Raw genomic sequence first — 14,185 nt, forward strand, 5'->3', positions numbered from 1 at the left:
ACCCAAGAGATTGGACACAGTTCCCTGTGCTGAGCAGCATGACCATGTTACTTATCTGTTCTAAATGTAATAGTTTGCATCTACCAAGCCCAAACTCCCTGTCCATGCTGTTCTCTCCTGCCCCCAACACTTGTAAACACAAGTCTCCTCTCTATGTCCATGATTTTTTTTTATAGATAGGATCATTTGTACCATATTTTAGATTTCACATATAAGTGATATAACGTGGTATTTGTCTTTATTACTTGGTAGAGAATCTATAATTTCATCCATCTTGCTGAAAATGGCATTATTTCATCCTTTTTATGGCTGAGTAGTATTCCATTGTATATATGTACCACATCTTAATCCATTCATCTGTCTATGGACATTTGGATTGTTTCCTTGTCGTGGCTATTGTGAACAGTGCTGCAGTGAATTAAAGGGGTGCATGTATCTCTTTGAATGAAAGTTTTGTCCAGATATATGCCCAGTGGTGCTCCTGCACCCTGGGAAGTTCCCAGCAAGGAGATCAGCCAGGACAGAGGAGGAACTTTAGAGTATTAGAGGAGAACACAACAATAAAATGTGAAACAGTTAAAGTGGAAACAATTCTCCACAAAAGATCAAAGCTAAGGCAACTGTATGCCAGTCCCAGCAGGTGTCAGGAACTAAAACTCTGGCCTTAGAGATCAGAGTTGAAGAGAGCTGGGGCTCATTACATGAGAAAGAACTGGGCTTGGCCAGGTGAAAACAGCTTGGAGGAACTAGAGTAGAGGGTGACCACATTTGAGGGCATAAGCTGTATTTCTTCATATTGTTATTATATACTACTAAGACACAGCTGGTCCTTAGAGATTTTTATTTCATTTTATATTTGTTTAGTTAGGCTATAGCAAATCCTAGAATTTTACAAGGTTAATTGTGCCCATAAATTGCAATACATTGAAGTTGTCAATTGTTTGTATGTGCTGATATTTACTTGAGCATGTTAGTCATTCCTATAGTCAAATATTATTTTTGAGAATAGTATTGTTCCTTAATTTTGTCAACTGTAATTCTAGTGATGATGTTGAAATAAATGACTAAAGATAACTTAGAGGAAATTTTTGGATAGAATTGTCCCAGTTGACTTTAATGAATATTTTATAGTAAGAACATAGTTTTAATAAGGAGTAGTTAGTATTTGTGTATATACAGTTTCATTTTTTGATACTTGTATATTTTGCAGTGATAGTAAAGGAAGAATTATTTTATATTTTTAAGTACACATTTTTATATTATCTATAAATATATGTGGAAAGGACTCAGATCATTTTAATCCTTGACTTTCTTTTGAAAAGAAAGGAAGTTCTAGGAAAATAGTTGAAGGATAAAAACCTAGTTTCGCTGCCCATTCTTGTAATATTTTTGGAGACTCAAAAAATATTGAGGAATCAACATATGGACAAGGAAAACTCTGAAAAAGTATAAGGAAGAGTCAAATAAGAGAGATTGCTATCTTCCCAGAGAATTAAAAGTTCACTTTCCTCATGATGATGGATTTCCAAAAAAAAAAAGAATTCATAAAGGAAATGAGAGGTTTAATTAAAATTTGAGAAAGCTAAATCAGCATTCAACAGCTTTTCTTAGAGCTATAAAATAAAATAAACTCAAGATTTATTGAAGTTTATTTCTAAGCCTGAAATAAGATATTAACAGGTATACCATAAGGAAAAGCATTAAGATTGTCACTACGCAAATAATACATACGCTTACAAACACTTTTCAGGTACGAGGGGACATCTTCTTAAGAGCAGTATAGTCTAAATGAAGCTCAAAGTTTTCTAACTCTTGAATACTCTTTATGAGCATTCATGGAGGTTAAATAGAAATGCTTAGGACAATGATGTGAAATAGATTAACTATATATTATGTATTCTTTCCTCAATTTTATATTTGAAATTTTTCAAAAATGGAAAAAACAGGAAAGACTGGTACAATAAAAACCTGTATCTCCCCTATCTAGATTTGAGTGTTAACATTTTTGTACACTTACTTTTGATTTCTCTCAATCTGTAAATATATAGACAGCCGTTTTCAAGATAATTTGCAGGCATTATGAAACTTTCATTCTGAATATTTTGTCAGGCATTTATTAAGAATAGGATATTCTTTTACACAATCAGAATCCTATTTTTCTTTGTCTCAATGTGTATCTGTATCTATATAAATAAAAGTACTGGTAAAAAGACAGTAATTTAAACACTGTTTAATAATCAGTTTTCAAATTCTCACATTACTTCCAAATGACTTTTATTGTTATCACCCTCAACAAGGATCCATACTGCATTTGATGCTGCAAATTACAAATCTAGGAGCATACCCATGCTTTAAATTTTTTTTGAGTAACATTGATTTTTTTTGAAGAGCCTGGTTCTGTTTTCTTGTAACTTAAAACAAACACTGAGTGTGTCTGCTTGTTTCTTCATTTTTCTCCTTTAACATGTTCCTTTCTCCCCTGTATTTCCTGCAAAATGGAAGTTAATTCTATAGGCTTGATTAGATTCAGATGGTACTTTGGGCAAAAAGAATTTACAAAGTGTTATTGCATCACTTCTAGAGGCCCAGTAAGAACTCCTTCAGTCTGACCTCTGTTTACTTATAGCATAAGCCACCTGGTATTTGAGCAGTTCCTTGCTTCTGCTACTACCAGATGGTCCATTTTTACCTGCCCCAGACCTAGAACTTTTCAACCAGTATGGATGTGAAAATCTGTGAACAATAGGGCATATTTTAATAAAGTGAAGTACTACTGAGCAAATACCCATCACTCTTTTTCCCTTTGCCTTGGGTGTAGTATTCTTCCCTTCCTTTATTACTTTGGGGCATGCCCCATGATTTTCTGAATGTGAGCAGACATACAAGCAGAAGCTTTAAATGTGCTTAGATGGCTTGTCTTGTCTGTTGTGATCTGTTGATTCATTGTGAAAATATGCCTTGGATATGTTTTAGTTAAAGGAAGATGAGGCATATAGAGAGAATGACTAAACTCAGCCTGGAGATAAACTGAGATAATCAACAACTTAAAAAAGAACAGCCACACACAATTCTATAGTAAAAAATAATATTCTCATTTTAGTTCCTCAGTTTTACACTCTTAGGCAGTTTTGTAGTGATAATAACTGACTGATGCATAAATCAGAGAATATGCATAAGAAATCCTGCTACATATCACCAAATTCCCATCCCTATAAGAAAATACCACTTTTGCTAGAACAAGCAATCTAAAAGTGTCTGTTTCCACCCTGAATTGTCAACAGAAGTTATCATCAAATTTTGTATTTTACTCAAGTTGATGCAAAATACTATGTAGTTAGCATGCGTTTTATTATAATTAAAGTGAGCATATTTTATGTTTAAGGGCATTTCATGTACACCTGTATTCCAAGTTGTTTTTTACTTCTTGATTTTCATATTTTTACATTTAAGGATGTTAAGGCTTTGTTACATAAGCTGCAAATATTTTTTTTTCAGTTTGATTTCCTATTTAGTATATTTTAAAATTAATTTTTATGCAATTTGATAAATTATACTTCTGAATTCTCTATAAAGACCTTATTCCAAGGTTTAAAGAAATTTAGTCATATACACGTCTGGTTCTTGTAGAATTAACCTGCAAAATACACACACACTTACAATTACAATGACTGAGAAATAAATCTCCAAGATAAGCAAACCTGACAAAGAACTGAATTATGAACTGGTATCTGAATATTATGGTCAGAGACCAGAATGTTAGGATGAGAAATACAAAACTAATATTTTAATTATATCTAGATAAATAAAAGTGACATATTTAACTATGCATGATAGACAAGTATATTTGCAAATATTCAAATAGTATTTAAAGCAAGAACAAATGTTTTACGTTAAAATTTCAGTGGGTGGATAAAACATCAGTATTATAGACCCAGCTGGAAAAGAATGATTGAAGTGGCTAATAGATCTAAATAATTTATATAGGTGAATCAGAGAGGAACATAAGATTGAAAATACAACAATGTCTAAAATTCTAAACAGCATGAAATAAAGCATGTATAAACTGAGCAAATAAAAGTTGAAAGAAGAAAGAAAAATGAAAATGGGGAAAAAAAACAAGCTCAAGAACAGTATCATTGAGAATATCCTAAAATTTATGAAAACATGAGTTCTTAGTTTTAAAATAAAACAAATCTAAAGAAAGATCATATAAAATAACACATACCTTTACACTTCATGGTGAAAATTTAGATGACCAAAAAAAAGTCAAATGACTAGAAATACAAACTAGATTATCTTTGTGGAACTGGCATTTGTAGGCAAATAACAGACTTTTCAATGGAAAAAATGAAGCCATGAAGAAAGGGAACGTTATCTACATAGCATATTGACAGAATACAGCTTCAAGACCAGTGAAATTAATTTTTAAGAATAAGTTTGAAATACCGATATTATTAAATAATGTATATAGCAAAACTTACTTTTACACTGTCTTACTAATTAAAATTCCAAAATAAAAGTATTTTGAGAAGAAAAAAAATTCAAAAAGAAATGTGAAATAAAATATAAGATAAAATGAGAAAGAAAATGGTGAATAAACCTAAAAAGTGACTGTATAAAATAATAATAATATCTCATTGAAATACAGGAAAATAATAATATATAGGTGAACACATTTTAAAAACTGGGTATCATTCAAACCAGTTTTTATAAAAAAAGAATTAGAAATATAAATTTAGAGATGATAATATAAACAACAGGACACAAATTCATAGAAAGACATTTTCTTAAGTGCAGCTAAACAGTATAAGTATCAAAGATTAAAATGGCCTTATAAAATTACTAAAGCAATGTAAATAATATAAAAATATGTACATTCATTTAATTGTCTTAATTAAAATTACGTTATATTTGTTCCCTAGATTATGTTGCATATTTTAAATTTTTAAATAAAATTCAGGTATTGTATAAAAGGTGTGTGAGAAAATAAATATGTATATCCACATATGCTCAAACATGTGTGTGTATTTAGTTTTGTAAATTATATTTGATATATTATGAAAAATGTTTTACTTTATTGTATGTATTTTAAACACTTTATTTAAATCACTTCTTTCTATCCGTTTACCCAACTATAGCTAAATTTATTTATTGAGTTACAGAAAAACATAAAATGTATGGGGATATGGACGTCTAGAAAGTGAATAGCTCTAATAATTTGCTGCTAGTTCATATTTGGAAATTCTTCAGCAATATTCAAATAATATTCATTACTATATACACTCAAAATAGACTTGCTAATTAATACATTTATTTTATAAATCCCAATTATATAATTTTTAGGAGCAAAGTAACTGGGATTTAAAAAAGCCAAATTTCTTTTTGTCTGCATTTCTCCCTAACAGTGGGCTAGGGATCAGATCTGAGCTACAGTTGCAACTTATGCTACACTTGCGTAAATGCCTGATCCTTAACACACTGTGCTGAGCTGTGGATCAAACCTGCATCTCAGCACTCTGGAGGTGCTGCTGATCCCACTGTACCACAGTGGGAACTCCAGAAAGTTATTTTTATTTTGGAGTAAAAACATATTTGTTTATGCTGGCTCAACTTTATCTGAGACATGATTTATATTCCATCATGTGGAAGGAAGTCATTGTTTTTTAAACATTTTAAATGTTCTTTTCAAAATTCTATCTTAATTATTTTTACTCCTAATTTTGTATCAGCTTTGTTTGGGTTGGCATATGGGTAATTGGTATTGGAAAGCATAAACCAGAATAAAATTAAAAGAGGAAAATATTCTGGCATAGCTAGAATCAGGGTGATATTTCTGACACCTGGCTCAGGCTGGGTAGAGAAGCATGTGAATATTAGAAAAAGTTGATGGAGGGAGAAAATGGTGATAATGCCAAGAAAAACAAAACTACAATGAATGGAAAACTCATGTTAGAGTCTCAGAGGAGTATAAGATTTAAAATGTATGGCGTTTTAACTGGAGTTAAGTTTTTAGTATGAGATTGTGGCGTCAGAATATTTCAGTAGAAATGCTCTTGATCTAGTCACTTAACAATGTTTTAGACAACTGCCTCTAAACAAATGACCATCTAAACTTTTATTAATGCATCAATGGATGGCAGTAACAGACAGTAAAATTTATCTTACAGGTTTTTAATCCTAATTTTAAGGACCTACTTCTGTCTTATATTTGTTTTCCTATAACTTGCATTCATTGAATCCAACTTTATCTTCTGGTACAACCTAGAATGCATTAGTCCTTTCCTCATGTTGAAAAGATTTAAGTATTTTTAGAGCTCTTTTTGTTTCCTTCAAGTCTTTTTTAATTATCTAATTTCAAATAGTCTCCTCACTTAACTCATCCTCCTCTTCTAGATTGTATTTGCCAGTAGCTCCTAACAGTTATGGCCTACAAGCCTAAATGAACTATGTAGAAGACAATATTAAGTCCAAAGGAGAATGACTATTATTTCTCTTCTTATATACATTGTTATCTTTAAAATAAATTAAGCTCTATGTTTATCATTTCCATAATATTTTGACTCACATTTAATATGCAGGGAACTAAATTCCCTACCTTTTGTTTTCCATACATTAGGCTGTTAGTCTTCACCATCTTGCACTTGACATTTACATTCATGTCCCCATTAAATGTCATCTTATTTCCATCTATATTGGATTTTTATTTTTTGCCTTCCTTCCCACATACATGCTATTTAAAAATTAGTTAAGCGCACAATCAATGTTAGCCTTGAATAACTTAGATAAAAATTATTGAAATTATATGACTGCAGAATAGGGTAAAGACAAAATTACTAAATATATATATTGATATGAGGAAGAAGTGCATTGAGAAAAAAGAATGAGAAGAAGAATCTTATTGAACTACAACCCTGCTAGAAAACAGAGTGTTCTTCAAAATATAGTTAACTCTTGGGGGGAGGGTACCAAAATGAAGATTATTTGTACCAGGCAGATTCAAATGTTGGTACATTAACATGGACAAATTTCCAAGAGGGATGGAGAATGGGAAGGAGGTAGGTAAAACTATGTACGATATATTCATTTCATATAGTCTTACTTACGATTGGTTATTTTTGTTTTACAAAATGAAGCTTATTCTTTTTCTTATGGAGAAACGTTATACATTTGAATCAAAATAGTTAGTGCCTGAACAAAATGGTATGATAAAACCCAAAACTAACATTAGATAATATACCAGAAATGAAGTATAAATCAAAGGTTTCCTTTCCTAAATAATTGAATTCATAACCCATGTCTTTGAATTTCAGATTTTATTCATTCATTTTATAATGGCTTTCTAAATTTGCTTTTTCCAGCTGATATGCCAAAAACACTTGATAGTCCAGATTTTCCTATTACGGAACTACTTTGATAAACTTACTTTGAAGTCATTGGGATCATTACAGTCAAAAAGAAATGACAGTGCACTGATGGCAAAATTAGGGCAGTATATAGAGATTTTGAAGATTTTGTAATTGTATAAAGACATTTTCGTGACAAGGTGCTAAGTTTTAAAAAGGATATACATAATTAAAGTTTCAGAGCTTATGCTTAGTGTATCTGAGATACCATAAAATAGAAAAGAAATATAATATTTATTCACTCATTTATTCAACAAATATTGACAAAATATATTACATGTGCCAGACATGTCTATGCATTCAGAATACATTAATTAAAACAAACATTTTTGCCTTTGTGAAGTTTATGTTGGAGCAGTCAGAGATAGACAATAAACAGTATAGGAATCATATAGGTAAATGAAATAATATGCCAGAATGTGATATTTCTGTATACAACATAAGAATAGGAAAAGGAGTCATTAGGCTTTAGAGGTGGGGTAAGGATGCCATTTTATATTTGTTTTATACTGAGTGGCTAGCACAGGCCTCATTGAGAAGAAAATGAAAGAAAAGATTTGAAGAGCATGATGGAACTAGCCATGGAGCAGGGTTATTTCAAACAAAATGAGAGCAGAATGAAAAACCCTATAAGGACATGCTTGATGTGTTTAAGGAATTAGTGGGGGACCATTGTGACTGGGGCAGTGTACCAGTGGAGACAGAACAGGAGATGAGGACAGAAAGGGATGGATTGAGAGATTATAAATGGCGTGGTAAGTAGCTTCTGACATGGCTCCAATAATTCCTGGTAATCATGACCTATGTTATCCCCTACCCTCAGTAATCTGGGATGAACCTAGTTAATTGCTTCTAGGCAGTAGAATATGGCAAAAGCGATGGAGATGTCCCTTTCAAGCTTAGGTTACAAAAGACTATGTCTTTCATCTTCCTGGAACTATTTCCCATTCTCTTGCTTACTTACTTGGATAAAAAGTCAGTTTATGTGTTGTGAGATAGTCTATGGAGAAGTCTACATGGCAAGAAATTGAAGGAAATCCCTGGCCAACAGCTCACAAGGACCTAAATCCTCCATCCAGCCCTCCACAAGGAATTCATTCTACTAAAAATCTTGTGAGTGATATAGAAAATATTTTCCCTGTTGAAGGTTGAGGTGGTTTAAGTCTTATAGAGTTACCACATAAAAGGAGGCTCAGTTAAATCTGAAGTTCACATAAACAATAATTTTTTTTTCATGTAGGTATGTGATATTTTGAGCATAAGCTAAAATTATTTGTTTATCTGAAAGAGAAATTTAATTGGGCATTCTACATGTTATCTCCTAAAATGAGCAACCATATTTGTAAATGACCTAGAATTAGAGGAATCATCCAAGCTTCTGCCTGATTCCTGACCCACAGAATGATCAATGTGATGTGTTTATTGCTTTTAGGTTGGGAGCCATTTGTTATGCAGCAATAGATAGATAAAATAAGGCAGCTTCAATAAAAGTCAAAGGAGGAAACTGCTAACCTGTGTTTTAATGAAGGCCAGGGGAGGATTGGGGAAGAAAGTAAGATTTGTACTATGTTTTAATTTATTGGAAAGAATACTAGGGTGGACTAGACTATACTTAGACATGTAAGTTTCTTGGTTCTTCTTTTCATTTGCTGTAGAGAATATCGTGACTTTTCTATTTGCTAATTTACTCATACAAAAAAATTATAAATTGTCTCTTTAAACATTCCTAAAGTAGCTTCACTGTCTTAGCTTTCCCCCAAATTAAAATAATATTTTGATACATTCTTTCTATATTTCCATGGTATATCAATAGCTAATATATATACCACTACCTATGTGCCAGTTACTGTTGTAAATGATTTCTGTACATTAATTTTTAATCTCCATAGTAACTAAAATCAATAGTTATTATTTATATAGATGAGGAAACCGAAACACAGATGGTAATTTTGCCTAGGATTATAGAGATATTGAGACAGACCCTACATACTCAGTAGACACCAAACTTCTTGATTTTAATAAGCATAAACTACTTTTTCTCTGTTGTGTGGCATCTGGCACAAACTCTAGATTCATCTTCAACTATTTAGAGGGCTAATATTTTTATCATAAGAATATACATTTCATCTCTTAGGAGCATTATTATTACCTCCCCCATGAAATCCACCCCTTGCAAATCCAAATTGTCATAGTCAGCTCTATGTTACAAATGAGCTATGCTTTCATGTGATCTATTTATCTCTTTTGGCAGGTGCTCAATCAGTCTGGGTATAAATCTTTGTTCTGTTCAATGTGAATCCGAAAACTTTTAGTTATTCAAAAAAAATCTCTCTTAGCTTAAATTTTTTCAACTACAAGTTTAGAATAATAATAACTATTATTATAAAATACGGAGAATATTTAAAAATAAGTTTACATGAAGTGCCTATGTAGCACCAGATTTAAGTAATGCATGCCAAATACTAATTCCATATATATCACCTCCCATTTTTCATTGTGCCTAACCCCCAGTCATTTCTTCTTAATCTCATGAAATCTCACCAGAATTTGCAGCTAGCACTGAAATATCCTCTTAGGAGACATCGGTGATTTATTTCTGTCCCAAAGCAGAAGCATTTCCTCAGTCCTAATTCTCTTTGTTGTCTTTAGAGTTTTTGACACTTATACTGCCCCTTTCATTTAGAAATTTATTGCTCCCTGACTTCTCTTGCAGCATCTTACTGGAATCTTACCATTCTCTTTTGACTTTCTTTTTGTGCCATTTTAGTAGTCCTGTTAAATGAATCTATCAATTACCAACTATTACTAAGCATGTCTGATGTCATCTGTATACTGGGCTCCTTGAAGTCTGTAACTACAAATGCCTGAAATTTTTACTTAAATAATCTATTCCTGAAATTCTTACTTAAGTAATTGAATTCTTCATTGTGCATGGTTTTACTTTGTTGTCTCTCAACTCCCAATCCATCCTCACAATTCGCCTTGCTTTGTGTTACTGGAGCTAGCTTCAGTGGACATTTCTTTTCAGTCAGGTGATGTTTTGTCAGTCAAGAATGCTAGATGGATACTGGAGGAGGAAGGGAATTCTCCTCCTGGGGCTTGTGTGCTTTTCTCTTTTTTTCTCTTGATGCTAGCATTGTGCACACCAAGGTGGTACTTTCCCTTCAGCAGGTTTGCTTGCCCATCCTCTCCCATGGTGTGCTGTCCACCTGGCTCAGTCTTCCAGCAATCTGGCAGAAAGCTTCCTGCTCATCAGGGTTTATCTGCTAACTGTTGGCCAGCTCTACCAGGGGACAGCCTAAGAACCATATCCACTGTCTAGTCGGTATTTTCCTTTTCGGCTTTGTCTCCACAGTGGAGCCTAATTTCCCTGTGACTCAGTTCCTTTCTCAAGCATCAATGGGTTAAGGCCATGCTGTTTCCAAGGAGGCTTGTATCTCAGCCTCTGAGAGGAAACCTCTTTCCTAGTTGGTTTCTTTCTTGCCTAGTTCTCTCAGCTCTAGGCTGTTCTATAAAATTCTACTTCATTCTTCTTTAGTAGATATCTCCCAGTCTATAGTTAATATGTTTTTAATATATTTTTTAAATACTCAAATTACTAGTGTAGTTTATGTGTCCTAACTGAATTCTAACTGATATACAATGGCTGTGTGAAAGTCCCAGGAGATAAATTGTAGAAGATGGTATTGTGGAATTAGATTAATTGTGTTTGTGGTTTTAGCGTAGTGCTGGGCTCCTTGCCAGTGGGAAGTGGTAAGCTAATAAACCGTATGTATGTATCTGACTTAGAATGCTCTGCCAAGTAATTATCTGAAGTGGTTGTAGAAATACACACTTTGACCTGCAGTGTATTTGAGTTCCCATTACTTTAAATAGCCCTGCAAAAACTTGCCATGTATATCTCTTGGCTTTAGCCATCCTGGCAAATGTGTAGTGGTATCCATTTATGGTTTTAATTTCTATTAAGATTGATGAGTTGAATAGCTTTTCATATGCTTATTGTCCATATGAATATCCTTTTAAACATTTATTGTTTGGATATCTTGCCCATTTTTTCCCCCATTGCCTCAACTACTTTTTACTTGTTGATTTATAGGAGTTCTTGATATATTCCATAAAATATAACTTTTATTAGTTGTATGTGTTGCAAATACATTTTTCCAGTCAGTGGAGACAACATTTCGAATAATAGGAATATTCAAATGATAAGGAATAAATCTTAAATTTATAAGACATGACTGTAAAACTATAAATTGAAGAAATAATATAATCTTCACAAGATGCGCTATGTTTACGGATTGTAAAACTACTAAATGTAAAGATATAGATCCTCCCCAGTCCTATCTATAAAATCAAAAAATCTCAAAATCTAAGCTGGTGTGTTTGGAAATTGAAAAGCTCATTATAAAATTCATATGGAAACATGACATTCTTGAAGATTTCCTATACTGGATATCAAGACCTGCTCTAAAGCATTACTAATTTATAGTGTTAGTTTGGCATACATATGTATTTTATAATATATACATAATATATATAGAGAGCGTGAATGAGCACAATGAAATGCACCAGTTTTTAGTAAAAGAAGTAGCACTCTTTTCTACCGAGCATTGTGCATTGTGCCTAGAGATAATTGATTTGCAACTCTTTGACCTCTATTTATATGATATATTTGTTCTCCAGGGTTCTTCCAAAGCCTGTCATGTGTTAGCATCTTATATTATTGTCTCTTCCATTCTCTAATTGTCCCCAAATAGAATTTATGAATGAAGTTTTGAATAATTATTTGCATATAATTCTAACTCGCAGCATGGAATTTCCCTTTGAGGTCTACTGCATAATATTTATTACTACAGAAATTGTATATATTTTATTTGTTAAATTATTTCAAGATAGTATTTAATATGTCAGTGTCCAAATCACACTAAACTTCCTCTACTCTCTTGTGAGTAAATTTATTCCTTTTTTAGTAGTTACTTTGCTATTCTATCAGAGGTTAAATTTAACATCTTTCTATTAATTGAGTGACATAACTGTGGTGGTTAGGTGGGAAGGGGAAGCCCTTTCATCTGATTATCAATGTTCCTGATATAAACCATAACGTTGTAACAACCTTGTGTATTTTCAGTGAAGGATGTTTAATTTCCAAGGGCTAGTTTTAAAGAAGGTATTATTGCCCATTCATGGAAAACAGCTAGAGCCAATGTTAACAAAATGCTTACCTTTAGATATTGTTCCTTTTGAAATTCTTTGAAAAGATCATGCCAGTTTGGGTTGGCATTCCCAAAAGAAAAAATTGAAAACTCTGTTTTAACCATCATTAACATGCATTTCAATTTTGAGCTCATTTTCTTCTCTACTGATTAAGGTAATAATCTTAAAAATAGTTTGATATATTTTTCTTTAATTAAAGGCAATGATCTTAAAGGCTTAAATGATCTTAAGTACATGAATTTTCTTTGAGTATGCTAGTTTTCCCCTCAGTCTTGCTCCTCTTTCTTGTTCATAATAGTCTAAAATAGTTGCATTTTTAAAGAAATAGTAGAGGAGTTACCGTTGTGGCTCAGTGGTTAACGAATCTTAGTAGGAACAATGAGGTTGCGGGTTTGATCCCTAGCCTTGCTCAGTGGGTTAAGGATCCGGCTTTGCCATGAGCTGTGGTGTAGGTTGCAAACATGTCTTGGATCCTGTGTGGCTATGGCTGTGGCTTAGGCTGGCGGCTACAGCTCCAATTTGACCCCTAACCTGGGAACCTCCCTATGCCACAGGAGGGGCCCTAGAAAAGTCAAAAAGACAAAAAAAAAAGTTATTTTTCAAATAATGAATATAGGGGAGTATAGAAATTAAAATGAAGGATGAACTATTTGAAATTATTTAATAAAAGTAAAAAATTGCTGATGTTATTAAAATATGTATTTAATATATTTTGTTTATAAATAAAATATTAATATTTATAGAAATATTTTATATTTATATTAAGACAGCTTTAAGAAAGGAGGGGCTAAGTGACAGCCTCCAGCTGTTACCTGCTTTAGGTTTTGCCTCAGTCATACAAGCAGAAATCTCACTTTGCTTAGGGTACTGCCAATACCTGAGCAAGACAGGGGTCCTTGTGGATTTACTTTTCTGGGATAGAGGGCAGCCCATGTCTGAACAAGGCCTTTGTAAAAGATCCTAGCCATTCACACTCACTGTGGGACTCCCTTATCATGCAGGATTTATTTGGAGCCCCTCTTTGGGTTGGGAGAGAAATTGATAGGTCTCCATCATAGTTTGACAGTCCCCTGCACAAGGCTGCTTCTCTGTATAAATCTTTTCTACTCCTCTCCCCACCTCAACATCTACTTCCCAGAAAACCGGACTTGGGTCTAGGGGAGTTTTTAAATGTAATATAAAGTCATATTCTAAATCAGAGACAAAATACAAAGCAGAGACATAAAGTTAAAACCAAATAGTTCCATACTTTTTTTCTATTAAAACAAATTGGCTTAAAACTTCATAGATAAAGTGATTTACTGTGGATTCTGTTCAGCATCTTTGAAATGCTTTCTGAAAGAAATGATAAGAAAATTCTTGAAAGCAAAACCATGTACAGGCTGACTGCACAATTTGATGTCAAACAATGAGGACTATGGTGAGAACTTTGTTAAAAATTACTTTGATTTTTATTTCTTCTTTTAAGTAAATGATCTTTTGCGAAGAAATATGTTCATACCTTTATAAGTGGAAAAATAGAGAATTTCATTATTATGGTTCAGGAAAGATGAATATTAGAAGGGAAG

The sequence above is a fragment of the Phacochoerus africanus genome, chromosome 11 (assembly GCF_016906955.1).
Source record: "Phacochoerus africanus isolate WHEZ1 chromosome 11, ROS_Pafr_v1, whole genome shotgun sequence".
NCBI classification, from domain to species: domain Eukaryota; kingdom Metazoa; phylum Chordata; class Mammalia; order Artiodactyla; family Suidae; genus Phacochoerus; species Phacochoerus africanus.